This window comes from Lepeophtheirus salmonis, chromosome 6 (genome assembly GCF_016086655.4).
Source record: "Lepeophtheirus salmonis chromosome 6, UVic_Lsal_1.4, whole genome shotgun sequence".
NCBI classification, from domain to species: domain Eukaryota; kingdom Metazoa; phylum Arthropoda; class Copepoda; order Siphonostomatoida; family Caligidae; genus Lepeophtheirus; species Lepeophtheirus salmonis.
The window spans coordinates 31,404,938-31,424,750 of NC_052136.2; the positions used below are offsets into that span (position 1 = coordinate 31,404,938).

Here is a 19,813-nt window from a genome sequence, read left to right on the forward strand (position 1 = left end):
TTAATTATTTTTAAGCTGTGAACAGTTATCAACTATTATTCAAAAATATTTCCATAGTTGGAGAATTGGCCATCTACCAATTGATTTTGTGCTTTTTCGGTTTCTTTTTAGAGGAGAAGTTGTGAGATATAATAGAGTGTCTAATGATAATTCTAACAATTATGTTCCAATTGTAATAGCGTTGAGCTATTCATTGTTTCGGCATCAGTAATCAGTTAAAAGTTAGCTTAATCATAATTCTATTTTAATTAGATCTGATCTTGGGCTAAAATACTTATATAATTCGAGACAAGTATCCGAGTAACTTTTGTTATTCTCCTTTTCTTAATCTTTGTTTTAGGCCTATAGTGCCATAGTACCCCATGGATAAAAACTTGTTTGTTATATAAACATGTTGATGTTGAAACTAACTAATTTAAACATTTTTCTAGTTTTCAGAAATATTTTTGTTGTTGTTGAAATTGAATTGATTTACAGGTTCATAAAATATAAACATGTCAGGAGCGAGATTCAGGGTGACCAGATTCTTATTGTAAAGTTTTGGGTTCTGTTTCTAAAATAGCAAGGGTAGAGCGGAATTACAAATGTATAGCTACGCTTTTAATAAAATATGACATTAATGCAGTGACTTAGTTAATGTCTATAATGTTAAATGTAAAGCTCTACAATATCTAAAGCAAATTTTGCTTTAGCCAAAAGAAATAATTTTGTAAACAATTAAATATGGAATTAAAAGGTTGTCATCAAAACCTAAGAAATATTAACAACTATTTTTTTATGGATTTGTTCAAAAGAATTTGCTATAATATTAGAAAATGACGACGGAATTATCCTTACTGTTAATTTACTTAAAACGTCAATGAATTTTTAGACAGTTGGTTAAAAAAAAGCCCTCAGGCCTCCTTCTAAGTTGCGTTCCTGGTTATAAGTACTTAAATAAAAAGATCGAAGATAAGGATGATTTTTATGGGTCTACTTTTTACATACATCAGGACTGGACAAACCTTTCAGTGACAGAGCCACATTCTATATTTAGAAGAGCACATCTTTTATAGTTATATTAATTATAACATTGGTTCTTTATAAACAAACCAAATATACTTTATATAAATGTTTTTAATGTTTATTTTATCAGATATCGATTAATGTTCTAATTTATGTTATCAGGGGTTTGAGCGTTGATTGATTAAGCTTGAATAAGCTATTGTCAAGCTGTGAACAGTTTTTTTTTTTTTATTATATGAAAAATATTACTTTAGTTGGGAAGAATTGGTTAGCATTCAGTGAATTGCTGATTTTAGTTCTTTCTATTTTTGGAGGAAAGGTTGGGAGATACGATTAATTAATGATTGTTATATTATGTATAAAAACAGCATGTATTCCTAATTAAGTAAGTTTTTATGTAGGTGCAAAGAAAAAAATGGTTCCTTGGCAGGGGTCATCACTCCTTAGACTATAATAATTTTTATCTTTCATGTTTTTTTATCCCTGATTTTATAACTTTAAAGGACTTCAAAGCTTAAGTTAGTTACATAAGTAGCAATAGGTTTCAAACTACAAGCTACTATGTAATTCATAATCATTATTTATAGTAATTTAACGCAATTTGTATATTTTTTTTACGCTTCATTTTTGAGTGTGCGTCTAATATCTTAGAACTGTGTGACTACTTTATTTAAGGAATAACAATTTAGCATCGAACATCTGTAGTCATATTGAAAAAAATAAAGAAGAGAATAGAGCGAAAAATCTCTATAAATGTCCTCAATTGAAGTACTTTTTTTTTTCTTCTTCTTCAGCTGAATTTGTATCCTCTTTTTACTCAGAACTAAAAATACATTTCCAAGAATTAGCTTTCCTTTCTCCAAGGAATCATGAATTTGATAAAATCAATGAATATTCTTTTGAGAACGAACTGAACCGAATTTTTTGTTGGGACTGTTCCACTCCGTATTTGGACCTCATTAGTATCTTGATCCATCAAAAAGTATAACGGTTTCAAACCGAACCCCAATTTTTTTTAAACGAATGATTGTAATTACACATTTAACTGACAACAAGAAATGTACTTAATGAAAATAATGCCTGGGTGATTAGAAACATTTCAATCTGTTGACGAGGTTATGGATACAAATGTTGCGATTTAACTATTAAGTTGATATAAGTATTGAATAGTTATGTGTGAGTGTACTGACGGTGAGTAACACTGATGATTTCTTGAGGAGTTATCTTTTATAATATATTTACAAGCAAAATTTGTCTTTTAGCGGACGCCTAATACTACCGCTAGAGTATTACTCTACAAAAGGGAGTCATTAATTTACGTGGAGGACAAGAAAAAATATAATTTTCCTCTGTAATAGATTAGTAAAGCTAAGAGAGTAAGAACAATATTTATCGTAATATCATTAGTAGTAATTTGAAAATTGTCTAAATCCTCATAAGTACATATCAAGCTGCAAAGTTTATGTTGACCACTTTAATAGACGACATATCTCCTGACAGATATCACTATAAAAACTATATTGTTCCTTGCCAGGATAAATAATTAATAAGACCACTAATAACTTGTAGGTTACTAACTCATACTGTTTTTAAAAGTTTTTATCCTCACCAGGATTTTGACAAAATTAACATGCTAAATCATTATAAATTCTATTAAAGATCTATTCGGTAAATTGTACTAACCCAAATGACTTGTGTGTTCTTAATCTTAGTAAGTCACGTAAGTCAATCACTTTAGATGTAGGTATATGGATTTAAAGATCTTAAACAAAGGCCTAGGTGAAGAAATTTTTTAAGGGAATAACTTCATTTTTGTATGAATATTAATAAATAATTCAATACAATTTTGAAAGTAGGAGCTTTTTAAATTGGAAAACATTTGATGACGTTTTATAATTAATTATTCTTTTTAAAACAACATTTTTTGGTAAATATTTAATTTTAAACGACATTTATTTTTATTTTATTATGAAAACTTATGAAAACGTCTTTAGCTTTATTGTAAGCATATTCCAAACAGAAACAGAAAAAAGCCAAACAAAAAAAAATCAATTAGTATTGTTTTTTACACTTTGTATTTTAGGAAAAGATACCATTTTGATCAACTTGTTAGGATACACATCCTTAACTTTATTGTATCTTGCAACCTTTCCTCTGAAAATAAACAGTAAAAAAACACAAAATCTCTGAGTAGTGAGACAATTATTCCAATAATATTCTGGAAAAAAATGAATCGCTTATTAGTTCAATTTATAAATTATTTTGAATATGAAGCATTTATAAACTTGTTTTAATCCCCTGGCATCGAAACTATTATTAATTATTTTAGTAAAAATCATAACAAAAGATTGAATTTTTTTTCTTCAGAATATTATTGTAATCTATATTCACGTGACCTGACCAGCTTATTATATATAAATATCTTCATAAATATTATAAACTTAATTGACCATAAATCAATCAAAATCGACCTTTTCTAAAGGCATTTAAAAAAAAATGAAATATAAGGTCTATTCTATAATTTCACCTAGGATATAAAGAACTCAAAAAAAAAAAAAAAAAAAAAAGAAGATATTAGCTTCTAAGTAAGATACTTTATTTTTTTCAATTTTTTGGTGGTTATATACCTTTTTAATTAGTTATAATCAAGATAAAGTAATGAATCATTCATAGTGTTATGCAAAAAGGTCAGAAATATCGAGAGTTGACAACAAAATACAATTTACATTTTTATTTTAGTGAATGCAAAAAAAAAAAAAAAAAAGATAATAGGAATGTTCAAAATTTTGATGGAAGTCTGCCAGTGATGTCATAATAATATCATGTGTTTACATGTTTCTCAATAACAACACATCAGTCATCAATCCATCAGTAATTGGCATTGATACTTTAAAAGGTCAATACTTCTTTGAATCAATTGAAATATGAGTTATGGAACATATTTATGATTTAAAGAAAATATAATATTAAGTACATACAAACTGACTATTCATGACATTTTAGGATTTGCGTATGATAAAACAATTGTCCGCATGGACCGAATATGTACCCTGAGTCTCGGTATATGGATGGAAAAAAAATATTTATTTCTTATAAAATATTTATTTCTAATCCGTTGTCTTCCAAATATGTACGTTCATACAACATATCCGTTAATATCTAATGGTATTTTCCAAAACTGATTTCCATTTGAAAAAAGTATTTTTAACCAACAACAAACTTACATCTGTTGTTGGTTAACAATACCTTTGAATATCTTTGATACATATAAACTACAAGTATCTAACGTTTATTTATTTAAGTTCTATATTTTTTTAATTGTTTGAAGCTGGAAAGATACCGTACGGGGAGGATTACCAGTAATTAAACTACCTTTATACTGATTTATCTACAAATCTGTCTCATCTATACATTGGCCTGACTCTAATCCATCTGAGGATTAAAAAATACCAAAATATTAAGCATTTTTTTACAAAAAAGTATGCAAAAATCATAAGAGCTTAACACAGATTCTTGATTTTATACAAACAATTTAATATTGCACAAATTTTTTTTTACTTCATACAGTTGATAGATTTTTCATCTGCAGATTGGCAACAATAAAATAACCCTCCTAACTTTTCAAATTACACCCCAGACACACGAACTTTGTGTATGATAATTGTGGGACCTCAAGATATGTCAAAAATGACTACAACTGCTTCAAAAAAAAAAACACTAATGGATTTGCTTATCCTATAGGTCAACTGGGTTGTTCAGTATCTACTTGGGCCCTTAAGGCACATTAAAAAACACCAGGTAGTCTAAAAAATTTCCAACCTAAACATGAAGATAGTAGCACTCGTAATTAAAAGGTTATCACATATATATGGCGTCTATTGACAGTTACTCACCAAAGTTTCAGTCATTCTGGAAGTTGTTATGTAACAGTCGTTTGAGTGAGTTGTGTGTTATTGTAAAAACGGACGAAATCCAGTATTGCTCTTTTGGCACAGTTTAGGCACAATAAATCCATGTTTTGGTCTAACATTAAATCAATATTAATTTCCTTTAGATGAAACTTAAATGCACTATTATAGCCAACGTATAGTTTAATAATCATGTCTACTTATGTCCGTCTCTCTATTTGAATACTTTTAACAAAATTAAATAAAAATACCTGAAAATAACTATATTTATTTATCCCAATTACATATTGTTATATGGGTATGCTCAAAGTGAATAATCATCATTGTTTGCTCCTGCTAAAAGTACATTACTTGTTGTCAGTTAAATGTGTAATTACAATCATCCGTTTAAAAAAATTTGGGGTTCGGATTGAAACCGTTATACTTTTTGATGGATCAAGATACTAATTCGGTCCAAATACGGAGTGGAACAGTTCGTTCTCATAAAAATAATCGACATTGACCCGTCTCATTTAAAATTTGGTCTACAAAATTAGCTTTTACAGTGTGTTTTCCTTTCAGATGTTTCATTAATTTTCATGAGTTGACTCTTGTATTATTTAAGGGATCTAGTTCAACATATTATGAACTAAAAAAAGGGTGTGGCATAAGGGTTTGTATTTATATAAATAAAGAACTTCAATTTAATTCAATGAATATTGCATATAATATTCATAAATAAAGTATTATTTATTCCTCTATTATAATATCTAAATAGTTAATTGTTGGCAATACGAAAAATAAAGAAGGCCAACTGACAAAAGTGAAATGAAATACAAATGTACAATAAAGCTAAAAGAGCTACAGTATCAATTTATAGATAAACTGAAAAGGACTTCATATTTTGCTTTCAAACTGTAAACATCAGTGCAATGACGTCATATGCATTTTAAAATGTTTCATATACCGGGTGCGGCGAAAAAATCTTTACACTTTTAGTCTTGAACTATATCAAGATGTTTCATTTCTATATCAAGTTGTAATAGAGTATTTCAATAAAATAAGAATAACTAGTATGATGTCTTGGGTACCCTAATCCTCGATGTAGCCCCCCTCGGCAGCAATGATGGTTTCCAGGTGGCAACAAAAGGCCTTGAGTTCCTTGAGATTGAATCGAAGGTAGATTCCCGAGTGTTGACCTCCCCCTCCCTATTCAAATTTTCCACTTAACTGTTGTTACCTTTGAGGGAGTCCAGGACTCTTTCCTCACCAGGTCTGTGGGGAGAGGGCCAATGGGATTTGATGGACGATCAGTTCGTCTCATAGACACCAGATAGTTAATGGACATTTTTAGCTTAATATTTCCTCGAAGGTAACGTCCCAAAGGAGCTACTTAAAGGGAGGACCGTTTTCATCCCAAAAAAGAGTTGCCCTCAGAGTCGGCCGGATTATAGGACAATAACTATCCTCCCGCATATCACCAGGATATACCACAAGTATAGTTCTTTTTAGGAGACATTTATTTCATAATATTTACTGTATGAAAATGTCGCTGAAATGAACTTTGCCCAAAGGAAGTATGCCCAAATACTGTTGCTCAAATGAACGGACACGGTTTAAATTTGTAAAAAATTATATCCACCACAGGTTCCAGTCAAGAGCTGGGCCTTGGACTTACATATATTTTGTACAAATAGTGTAAATGGATATTGAATAAAATCTGTCCACGGCATATGACAGAAATCTTGACCACATAAATATCAGTCCAAATCTGTTTAAAAAAATCATTTAAGACCGAATCGGAAACAAGCGGTCCCAGACTGATCTTCAATACTGGATATCCGACTTGCTCGACGCCCATGTTAAGGTGGTAGAAATGGTCAAGATCGTTGGCTGCTCAGAGAGGCTCGTCTTCAAGGTGAAGAAGCTGAAAATGGATGGCCTAAGCCTCGCACGGAGTCTTGGTAGTGTCGGCTCAACAAAATTTGGTATCCAGCCTTTTTGAACTTGGTTAAGGAGAAGATAGACCGGAGCCCAATGAAGAGAATGAATTGATGGTCAATTTTTTAAATAAATAAGAAAATAATATTTGAAATTTTATTTAAAAAAAAAAAAATCTGTATATAACTAGGGATTTTTTAATTTCTTTTCCAAAAAATTGAATATTTGAAAGGGTTTCTGATCAAAGGAATTTTGAACACGGTCAATCCCGGACCTGAACCCCCTGGAGTATGGGTTGTAGTGCACCATTCAAGGGAAGCTTGTGCGATCTCTCACCCCAATGTGAAGTTCCCCAAAATATTTTTTCAAAATCCAATTAATATTAAATTTTTAAATCATTTTATATCTCTTTTAACACCTCTTGTCATAAACTGGAGAATTTTTTTTTCATTTATCCCAAAAACTTATCAACTGTTTAATACGATATATGATAGTATACATTGCCAATATAATAGGCACTGCTAAGACGGAATTTCTATCATGATTAATGACCCAAGTGAGTTTAGTTCCTAAACAATGGAAATGATTTTTTATTTTTAATACGAATCAAGTATGAGAAGATCGTTTTCCACATTTGAACACTTAGTAAATCAAACACCATTCCTAATTTGAGTCAAATTATGAACTTGCCTATTTTCGAAATGTATCTATTAGTTAGAGTAAATGCCTTGTCTTATTCAAATCTTTTTCCCGCTCAAGATGATGCTTTTAATAATATCACTGATGACGTTACTTCTTCATTTTTCATTAATGACGTATACATATGTTTTCTTCCTTTTAGCAGAATGAACTTGGTTTATTCGATGTCTGATAAAGTGATTGTGGTAAAAAGGTTGTGGATAAAATCGTTGTAGTAATATCGTTGCAAGGTAAAATTATAGTGTACACTATAAATTATCATTGTGAGACAAAATTGTTGTGGGTAATATCATCGTGGAACAACATCATATTAAGCAATTTGATTGTGAGTAATTTCATGGTAAGACAATACTATTTCGTTGCAATTTATATTATATTAGGACGATAAAACTATTGAATGATGAAGAATCATACTAGGACAGATCTCATTTAATATCCCATAATACACCACGGCACACATTTCCTCCGCCACCGTTTCCTTTAGAATCAAGGACACCTTTTAATATCTCAATATACAGCTCGGCCCTTGGGTAGTGCATGTAAACTAATAGGTGTCAAGTCAGGTTAAATTCTTCGGGTACGTTTACTAAAAATCTACCATCGTCACTTTTTCTTTTTAATTATTCTTCCTTTTTTTTCTCTCTCTCTCTCTCTTTCTATACCAAGAACTTTTTTCCTCTAGACTCAACTAGATATTAATCCTACAGCAACCAAATATATTAAAATGCATCATATAATGCATAAATCAACACTTTACCGTGCAACATAAGAAAATTTATGTGGATCCCTTGACTGGAGCTCATTCTTAGACTATTGAGTCTTTGTAGAGTCGAATCAAGGGCATGATGCGTAAGCTAGGTGTTTTCAATACTTCAAGAGATCTCTTTCCCACCTATGTCCCAGAGTATATGTGGCGAAAGAAATTCTCAAATGATAAAGTTTTTTATCATATTTTGGATCATATTATTGAGCTATGAGCTTTAGATGGTTGTACTTTGGGTCCTAAAGAATATTCTGAACCAATCGGAAAACGATTGGCTGGCTGTGAAAATGAAAGTGTCGTTCCGTTTTCTGTGGTGACTGGTAATTTACCTAACTTGCCGAAGAATCTGGTCGATTTACTAAGTACAGATAAAAAATATCTGTATAAAATATGTCAAGTCGATTCAACTGGTTCATGTACTCCTGAGTTGGCAAACTGTAAACCTGGAAAATTGTCACACTCAAAATGGCTTACTACTGCTAATCGTTTACTCAGACTTTACACAAGTACTCATAATCCATTAAAAAACTTACAAGTGCTTTTCAACTACGTACATAAATTCTACACTTCAGTGTGTTTCCTAATCAAGCAAAAAACGTCTTTTAAGGATAGATCTAAGCTTTTTTTTTAACTGGTTGTTTGCTAAAGATTTTTACGAGAAAATCCTAGGTTTGTCGTGGATCCTGCTATTGAAAGAAATGTTGTTGTTTTTTCGCACCCCGAAAACCTACTTGTCAGTATGTTGTTTGATGAGCGGAACCAAGTTCGGGAGTTGGCATTGCGAAGAATAATAAAAGCTAGCGAAACTGAAATTAATACTAAAATTAGAATATTTAAACCGCCAAACGTAAACTTTTATGCAAGAGACTACACCGAGATTATTATTTGGCACGAATGTCAAGTTACAAGACCACCGGTTCTTCGAAATATTTCTAATGAGGACCTTCAAGTTATGGCCAAAAATAAGAAATTGTTGATTTTCCTTGTCACATTCAATCAGTGGAAAGATGTGTTAAACTGGTATACGATGCTTCACAAAGTGTAACTAACGCTGGTTCTAGAGATGTCTTTATAGGAAATAGATTGCAATTTCGAGCAGAAAAGTAAAAATTTTATGACACAAAAATAAGTTTAAATTCGGAGTTTTGTCGTGGATTATAATCTCTAATTTACTAATATCATTTTTATATATTTTGTATCATTGATTTTAATAACAAAATATAGCTTTCAATATTCATTTTTATATTATTTTAGGCAATCATTTTAATTATGGGAAAAAGTAAACATTCTTACCAAAATTCGACGACCGTAAAGCCCTCTAAATGATGCAAAATTTTAGTATCATTGATTTTAATAGTAAAACAAATATAATAATAAAAGTTACGGATCAATTTGGATCAAACTTGGTACTAACTTTATATATGCAGTAACAGGCCAATACATTTTGAGAGGTCATGGTCACACCATAGGCGGAGGTTTTACGCTCTACCAAATGTACATTCTTGTTTTAATCATAAAATAACTTTCAATTTTTTTTTTTAATTATTTCAGACATACAATTTAAATTTGTAAGACGTAATTATTTACAAAACTTTGAAGAGCGGTAGAGCCCTCCAAATGATGCACAATTTTTTTATTTTGTTACTATTTTCATAATTTGCGTAAAATTATGCAAATTTTGATGCCCCTTGTGTTTGCATAGCTCAGAAAAATACATTAACGGTACAACCTATTGTAGATATTAATTCAATCCATACCTTTAGTATGTGTATGTTAAATCCGCCATTATATTAATGGACTACGTTGATTTTTATTCAATAACCTATTTATAATCATCCCTACTGATTTGACATTTACATTTTGAAGAAAAACAGTTAATTCACTATATGTAAGAATGGCCAATGGGTCATTTATAGTACTTAAAATTGAGTCGTAATAATTTAATGCAACGAGTTCCAATGAATGTAAGTGTAATATTTCAAATCCTATCTATAATGACAACAGTTTGAATGTTGTTTTTGATACATTTTAAATTACTATGTACGGTAGCCATGTGGGTGAGTTTGTGTGTGGGAGTTTTCCTTCTGCTTTTGGGTCTTGAGGGCCAATATAGTTTACTAAATGGCATATTTTTGAATTCACTTGTATCATGTTATATATATCAATAATCATTTATCTAGTTAATAGAGTTTGATTTTTGCTGTTTTGAAGATTCAAAAAAATATTGTGGCAAATCCTTTACACATCAACTTCATTTTGGAATTTTGATGTGTTGTAGTATAATATTATTATGTATGAGTGTTCCTACCAACTACTTCCTATTTGAAATGGTTTCCTGAATCATAATCCACAGATATAAATTCTTATTATTTTCCCATATTTGAAATAAATTTACTCATTCTTCAACAAATTTGATATACACATTATGAGCAAAGCTTATTCTACACTTTTGAGTTATGGATAATTCTGAGGCATTATATTTAGCCATGTGCAGATTGAAACTCAAAAATTATTCACTTGTATTTATTTATAAAGTGTGTTAAACAGATGAAATAAATTATTTTGTTCCTCTATCAAATTAATAGGGCTTCTCAACTCTTTTGAACTAAGGTCAAGTTAAACAAGTTCCACTTTTTAAGTATAAGTGTATCCGGCATTACCTTTTATAATATCACGCAAACTTCCTCCCCTCCGAAAAGAAACAGAAAAAAAACCCAAAATCAGTCGGTAGTTTATTAATTTTTCTCAACTATAAAATTATTATTGAATAATTGTTGGGAATGGCTTATAGCTTGAAAGAAGATAATTCTAATTCAACCAATGAACGTTCAGAACGCTGATTAGGAGAAAAGAAGAAGAATATTGACAGCTGATTAGTATACTCTGTATATTTTTGGGTGAGCGAGTAACGCCGCGGGGAAAAATGAACGAGGTTCACGCTTTCCGTTCATTTTTTTTTTAACAAAGGTTATATCTTTAATTTTAATAATTTCTATATAAAAATTAAGAAAAGTGTGTGCATTTCTCTGACTCTGGAGGACACATTACGGCAAACGTCTGCTGCGCCTAATATTACAAAGAATAAGGGAATACATATTTGATGTGTCAACATAAAATAAATCTTGAATAAAAATCATTTTCTTTTGATAAACACACCCCAATATTTCATAAACATTTATGAGTCAATTATAGATATTGTATTCAAATTTGTCGAATGAGTTAAAATACCTTATAATTTGAGCTATAGTTTAAAACTTTTGTTTGATTTAAAAGAATTATATCGGGCCCTGTATGGTCTTTCAAATAAAATCCATCAATTTATTTTTATTTTATTGTGACAATCAATTTACGCTACTTTATGTAGAATATGTCGCACACACAAAGAGTAATAATTCTTCTTCGTATAAATTGACAATTACAGTCCATCGAAGTTTACAAATGTAATCTGTAATGTATTTGTGTCTCCTTTTCTTCCCTCTTTTTATAAGAATATAATTGTTCCTATTAAACAATATTTGCCTTATTCCTAAAGTTGATAATATTGTAGAGAAAAACACGTGCAAGGAGAAGGGGAAAAAATACCTATGGTATCATTGTTTAAAATACTGATGTGATTATCATCTGCCTGCTTTATTATGATTTTTGAGGGTATAACGAAAGTATATATTAGCAAAATGATTAATGAAGATATAATTGACTTCGACGTTTTTTATCCGTTACAGTAGATTTGAAAACGTCACACTCCATGAAATTGTAATTCATTATGAACCTTATTCCCAGAATAATAGCTAATGAAACGACAAAGTAGAATATTTCAATATATATTTGAAGCTCAATGTTTAAAAAAGAAGGCTTTAATTAAATATAATTTACATACTAAAAAATATACCATCATACATTTATGTTAAATATACAAAATTAAACAATTGTAATCATATAACTAATAATAACAGTAAATTATAAATGCAGAATATTGAAATAATAGATTGATCCAAATAATATTTTCTTGTTCTGACATCGGAATTCAGTTGAATACGTCATAACTTTAGGTTGCAAGACACAAGCGAGACGTGGAGTTTAATCAAGAAGATAATCACCCCTCTTCTTCATGTGGAAGTTGCTATATACAATTGTGCACAGGATAGATATATCTCTCCCGATGAGATCTAACTAATTATTAATAATAAAGTAAATGTCAAAATCATAAAATTAGACAATAAATATACTAATAAAAAAAATGTTAGGAATAAATCCATCTTAAAGATTTAGAGCAAAAGCTAATTATGTAGTAATGTCCGGCGATATTACTCCTTATTAAGAGCATCAAACAAGATTTCCCCCCGTTATTTATGCTTATATAACAACATACTATTATCATGAAGAATATACACCATTGCTAATTATAATGCTACACCCGATGTAACTACCCCCGTTGTTGTGACCATTTAAACAGTTGTTTTTGCCTTTTATGAGTTTTCTGAACACCATTTCTTGGAGTATTTCTTCTCTTCTCCTCGCACACTTTTCTATTCTTACCAAAATTGTCACCCTTAGCCATAAGTATTTCTTCTCTTCTCCTCGCACACTTTTCTATTCTTACCAAAATTATCACCCTTAGCCATAAGTATTTCTTCTCTTCTCCTCGCACGCTTTTCTATTCTTACCAAAATTATCACCCTTACTTATTCCTCAGCCTCTTTTCTCTCCTCATTTATCTCGGTCGTCTTGTGCCTCGTCAACCTTCTTCAATACACAACATAATCAACACTCAATTTTGAGAAAATTTATCCTAGCTTATCTTTATCTTGACGGACCACATACATATAACTAAAAAATAATAAATGTGACTTTATAAATTATATTAGGTTTGGCAACGAGCATGTGTAGCTGAAGTCCAGGACATCATATTAAAATAATAAAGGGAGTATTCGTACGTATCTATAATTTTAAAGCAATGTTTATCGGCCCTTAATAACTCCGACCAATGCAGAGTACTTAGTATATTGACAAGCTCTGACTTTACTGGATTTGTTGCCGTGTCGTGGAAACATTAGCTTTTATGGTTCCCACAAAACTTTATTCTATCTTTTTTTTCATTTTTTTTTCAGACTTTCAAAAGTATTACGGGTCCAAGCCTGGTAATAGTTCTATAATAAAATTGTTAAATTGTGGTACTACGAGATTACCATTATATAATATGGACTCCCCATTTGCAAATACATACTTTCCGGTGGTTCTATGACAATAGGAGTGCCGGACCCCAAGGCAGTTTAAATCCTACCATTACCGAATTTCTAAACAACAATTACCCCTTCCAATATACTCTAATACACCCAGCCCAAGGGTTGAAAGAACCCTTTCAATATCCCAAATACACCCTGACCATCAGGTTGTACAGGGACGTACTGGGCCTAAAGGTACTTTAAACTCTATCGCTACTACGTTTCTAAGCACAAACCAAAGACCTCTTCTCATATGCTATGATAAACATAATCCATCCCTTAAAATCGGAGATGTATAATACTTCATTAGTTCAATAAATGATAACGAATACAAGTATATACATACCAATTATATTTCTAAGTATATAAATTTCTATTTAACACTATTCATCACATAAACATTTCACAAAAAAGCTACAAAGTACTTGCATAGAACTAGATGGTGTACAACCCTTGGCAAGGGATATGTCATAGCATATTAGAAAGGGTCCTAGGTACTTAGAAACGCGAAGGCGGTTGAGATTAAGCTACCTTGAGGTACAGCACATCACTTTCTTGCAGTAAAATTACCTTCAATTAAATTGCTTACAGTGATATGGATTCACGATGATATTACCCATAACAAGTCTGTCACACAATGATAATGTACACAATCATTTTACCACGCAACGATTTTGTCTGCAACCTTATTACCATAATCATATTACAGTGAACCAATACTTTGTTATGCTTATATAATATTTCTTAATGAATATAAAATAGTTCTCTGCAAAATAACACTCAATAATTTACATATTTGATATTATGTATAGCACATGAACAATACCTATATATCATAATATCATTTTTCGACCAAATTGTCCTTCAAAAAAGAAACGGGAAAAAGGATCAAAATCAGTTGATATGGAGTTATTTAATTCTCTGTAACTAGAAAGCTATTATTTAATAATTGTTCACATATTAATAAGTGTTCATTAGAATTCAACCAATAAACGTTCAGAATGGGAAATGATGCAGATAAATGAATCGCTGACAAAAAAAATATAGTGTAAACTTTTATGTTATTAAAATAATACCGCAATTAATGTTGTATGATAATATAAGTTTAGATTTTAATTAAAATAAGTTAAACAAATAAAAATTATGTATTCCATCCTCTCTTTAAACATAAATCAATAGGGCCTACAGAATAAAGGATTTCTTCAAAGTATTATAAAACCTTATTCTAAAAAATGACAATTAAGCGTTGTTGTTGTAAAATTGGAAACAAAAATCATGTTTCTAGCAAAGGAATGCTTATAAATTAGCCAGTTAGATAGCACAATTTATTATGCACAAGAGCAACACTAAACGTGGAATGTTATCTCACCCGTGCTATGGTGGGAAAGTATCCCACAAGAGACTTTGCAATTTCTTCTAAGTCCATGAAAGAAGCCTGCGTCAGCTCCCCAGGTACATAAATGTCTCTGAGCTATGCAACGCTGTTGCGGTACACTCGTACTGAAAGCAGGTCGCCCGGCTCACATTCATGCCAGTGGATGCAGGGCTTGCCAAACCATAGGGTTCGATCGAACCCACGTTAAGAACCACTACAATAGAGGGTCTGAATTGTGAAAAGCAATATAATAAACAATTTAAATATGTTGACATACTATGTGGTTACATAAAGTTTAAACAGACACTAAAATACTACTTTTTAAAATAGAGTATTTAAATACCTATAAAATATAATATGGCCGATTTAGTTTGTAAGAATAAAAATAGACATGTGGATTGGGGGCTCAAAAAAGAAGTTATGTAGACAGTCTTGTTTTGTCATGATTAAAGCTAATATAATTTATAACAGTTTAATAATGAGGCAAATGATAATAATAGCTCTATTTCCATGAAGTACTTATTTTGCGTTAATGAGAGCTAACAGTTAATTTGATGGCACAATGACTTCTAAATTTTAACTAATTAGATTGTTTTATCTTTAATAGATAATGGTTTTTTATTTTGAAGGAGTTATCGTATATACAATACAATATGACTCTGTGTTGAGGAAAATGCCAGGCTTCGTTGAATAAAGTATGTACCATTTCAGGATGAAAATATAGGTAGATCACAAAAAAAAAAAAAAATCTCTTTTTTTTTTTAAATCTTCAATATGAAGTTGATACTAATGTGTTGCAATCTGAATTTTGAAGCATGAGTATTTTTGAGTTTCTAAAAACAAAAAAAACAGGAGAAGAATTACAAGCTATACTCGTTACGCGCTTGAATACTTGTTATTCGTGTGAATACTAATTACTCACTCTTAGACTTTTTATAGTATGGGTAGATGAAGAGGAATAATTTTCATAATTTGAATTAAAAAACCTGATATAACTGGTATAAGATATGCAAGGTTGACAATTTCCAATCTTGTAATTCAACTAAAGATTCAAAAGATGAACAGGGCTGTTAGAGTCACATATGTAAAAAAATGTGACCATTACTTCCCCCATGATTAAAGTTATGAAAGACCAATTTATTATTATTATATATCGAATACCAATGCATTTTAAAAGTTTAGCCAATAAATTCATCTCAAGATTTAACTACTATTTAAACAAAACAAATAATGATGGTTACAAAGTTAATGCCCAAAAACTAAAATGCTGTAAGAGAAATGTGGATAATATTTAAGCTTGAATTTCAAGGGAAACGCCTAACGAATTTGAAGCTAGCAGAGTGAAAATCAGATTTGAACATTTGCATTTTATATTTAATAGCGCCTCCTCCCTTATGCATTTAGAAATATTCATTAATCTCTATTAATAGTGTTAATTTTGTCGTATGTCTATTGATCTGGTGAGAAGTTTGAGGGTGTGCTTAATAAACTGCGGAATTCCTTTTAGTATCGACTACTCCTGCTAGTTTAAAAACAATCAAACAAAGATTACTTTTAAAACAAACTTTGATTAAGAGTACACATTTCACTTCAATGTTTGTTTTGCCTCTGGGAAAACAAAGATTCAAAATATAATAAAAAAAGGAAGGCAGTCTAGGAAGAATTACATGTTATAATGGGCTCGAAAAAGAAAAACAGAGAATTCCCAATTTTTTACGAGTTCCTAGGTTTTGACAGGTTACGGTTTTTTGATGAATTCAGAGTAATTTCAATGCCTACGAGTCGAGTTTTCTCTGTCTTTTTTTATTTACTTCATAAAACTCTAGTACAAATTTACGAGTTTGCTCGTGGCACATCAATATCCATTTTGTATTTTAACATTCTGCTGGAAATTAAAAAAGGGCAATATAAAGAACATTACTCAGAATGTATGGTGAAGAAATGCATACAATATATTTTATACAACTTGATATTATACACTTTTATATTGATATACTCGAAACCAAATAAATTAAAGAATGCGGGGGAAGCCTTCCATTTCATATTGAGTACTCAATGCCTGGTAATTAATGTCATTAAGAATGTTTCCTAATAGTCCGAAACACAAGATGCATTGTAGAAAGTAGTTTAAAAAACATTTATTTTATATATATACTTAAAAACTGTATGGAATAATATCCAGGGCCCATTAGCTCAGTTGGTTAGAGCGTCGTGCTAATAACGCGAAAGTCGCGGGTTCGATCCCCCCATGGGCCATCAATAATTTTTATCTTTGAAAAATTACACATTCTATATAATTACTTTTTTAAAGGAGTTTTGCTCGATATTGTAATCATATTTATGATGGTTTATTTGTCAAAGCCATTTACCCCCCTTCCCCCTTAGTTGATGGGAAATTTAAAGTAACAAAGTAACATAAAAAATATACTTTTTCAATTCATTGAAATATTCTTTATCTATCTATCTTTGTTGAAATAGTATAAGCAGAGCACGACAGAAAGGCTAGCCCCAGACTGTAAAAAACAGTAAGGCTAGTGCAGGGTGGCCTATATCTAGCCCGTTTGGCTACGTAATATTGTACTTTATATACCGTATATACTCAGGGAATTATGGGTTGAAATCATGAGGAATACTTAGTGTCGACGTATCGTACAATAGACATTGCAAACAAATATTACAGGTATTTTTGCGTAAAATATATTTTGAAATACTTTTTTTTGCAATATTTCACTTCTTTTGTAGTTTGAAAATGTCTTGTAACAAGACTACCATTGCTAAGTGCCGAAAACAATTTCAATTCCGGAACCATCGAATCTATTTCACATATTCTGTAAAGCACTTTGTTTCCTTGTTTCTAATGGAACAAAACGTTATTATTTAGGAATTTCCCTTTGAATCTAAGCCGTTCAGCTATCTTCTCTGTATATGAACCAAGTACATAGGTAGTTTATATTTCGTGTTAGTTACACTATTTTTGGAACTAATGCTAGGTAGTCACTAGGGCAATACGGTGCAAGACATTACTTACTCAAGATTCTATTTTAAAATGTTGCACTTTTATAATGCTGTGTTACTCATTATAATTTAATATTTATATTTTTCAATAATATCTAAGCAAGATTAAGATTAGTATCCTTAGTTGTTGATTATATAGTAATTTGTCCTCCTGTAAAATCTAAAATGCACATATCCTTTGAAGAGTTTTAATTATCGAGGATCTCCTCTACTATAATATTTTAAATTATTATTTTTTTCTTTCAATTATGACTTGATATAGATTACAATAATTAATTAACATAATCCACACTCCATTTTGAGAAGAATCATTCTAGCATGTTTTTGTTTTTTTGTTATGGTTTCCAACCCAGAATTAATAAACTGCTACTTTGGACCTTTAAGACATTTTCAAGATAGTAAAATTATATCTTAGAATCGAGATAACTTTACAGGGCTAAATAAGTGGATTTATTTTTATTATTAAAGGAACATAAAAAAAAAAAGTAGATATAACAATAAGTAAAATGGTACAACTCTCAAGCATCCTATATTTTTTCTGGAAAAGATATCGAGTTGAATTTTTAAATTTCAACAGATCAGTTTGCAATCTATAAATTTTGAAAAAAATTTAAAGTTAAAAACTTTTTATTTATATATCAAGGGCCCATTAGCTCAGTTGGTTAGAGCGTCGTGCTAATAACGCGAAAGTCGCGGGTTCGATCCCCCCATGGGCCAGATTGTACTTTTTTTAAATCTTTTAAATAGTTTCATTTTGTAGGCCTACCTTTTTTAAGGTTTTTTCCTAATTATATTTAGAGTAATATTAATTCTCAATAGCATTAGATCCTGGCAGACTTTTAGTCCATAGTGAAGATATGTTATAAGTCACAAAATGTTATTAAAAAGATAGATACTCTGCCAGTTTACTTAAATCAATATCTTTAATCCATCAATGTTGAAGCATTTAGTATATTAAACATGATTCTAATTTCTATGAGAAACTGAATATATTCAATATTTCCTTCTTTTCGTGAATATTCAAATTATTAGTTACTACGTTGTTTTATTTGGCATTCAATGTCAATATGGAATTATATATCATTCCTAAGCATATAAATAAATTCCTATAAATAATATATGTACTACTGGTCCACATATTTAATTCGTACTTCCACCAGTTGTAATGGAAGTATTTTAAATTAAATAAAATGAAAAAAAATATTAATTGGTCTATTTTCATGACATTGAGGTTTTACCAATTATTTATTTCATTTATTATTGAAAGATTGATTATGATCCTTTTCCAAATTTTATAAGAGTGTGTATAAATTGACAAATCTCGATCGTTTTCAAATCCCTACGAGGGATGTCTGAAAATTTTCCACTTTAAAGTGAAAATGGCAGCACTCAAAAAAATAAAAGTTTAGTATAGCATCTGTAGGATTTACATTAACCCCATCAAAGTAATGGGAGTTTTAAAAAAATACACCTCTGTCACCTACTGGTAGTCCAAAAATAAAATGAAAAGCAAATATTTGTCAATTTTCAATTTGATGTACAGTACCGACTACTAAACAAGGCAGGCGGATTTTGACAAAACATGCTACCACTCATAGTCTATGTCGTCACTATTACTAGAATTTTCAATTTAATGTATCGTACCGACTGCTGGCCAGGAAAAACAGATTTTGACAAAACACGCAACCACTCATCTACTATGACGTCACTATTAAAAGCCTGTTGGAAGTCAAACATCAGTCGTTCATGCGTTATGGTATAACCTTGTATTTCTATTAACTTTGGTAGGTCCTTGGATATGTATTGGATTTATCAAATTTCTGATTGAATTTGTTTCAATGTTCTAGCAACAATTCAAATCATTTACATACAAAGCATAAACTAGGTGCTCTAGTCTAAAAGAGGA

At 30.4% G+C, this 19,813-nt stretch overlaps 2 non-coding genes across 2 annotated transcripts; both read left to right on the forward strand.

Annotated features, from left to right (window-relative positions):
• Positions 1-17,074: 17,074 nt before the first annotated feature.
• On the forward strand, positions 17,075-17,148 carry TRNAI-AAU (transfer RNA isoleucine (anticodon AAU)). The gene has a single exon. It is a non-coding gene; the product is annotated as a tRNA-Ile (tRNA).
• A 1,402-nt stretch (positions 17,149-18,550) lies between these two features.
• TRNAI-AAU (transfer RNA isoleucine (anticodon AAU)) lies at positions 18,551-18,624 on the forward strand. The gene has a single exon. It is a non-coding gene; the product is annotated as a tRNA-Ile (tRNA).
• Positions 18,625-19,813: the final 1,189 nt, after the last annotated feature.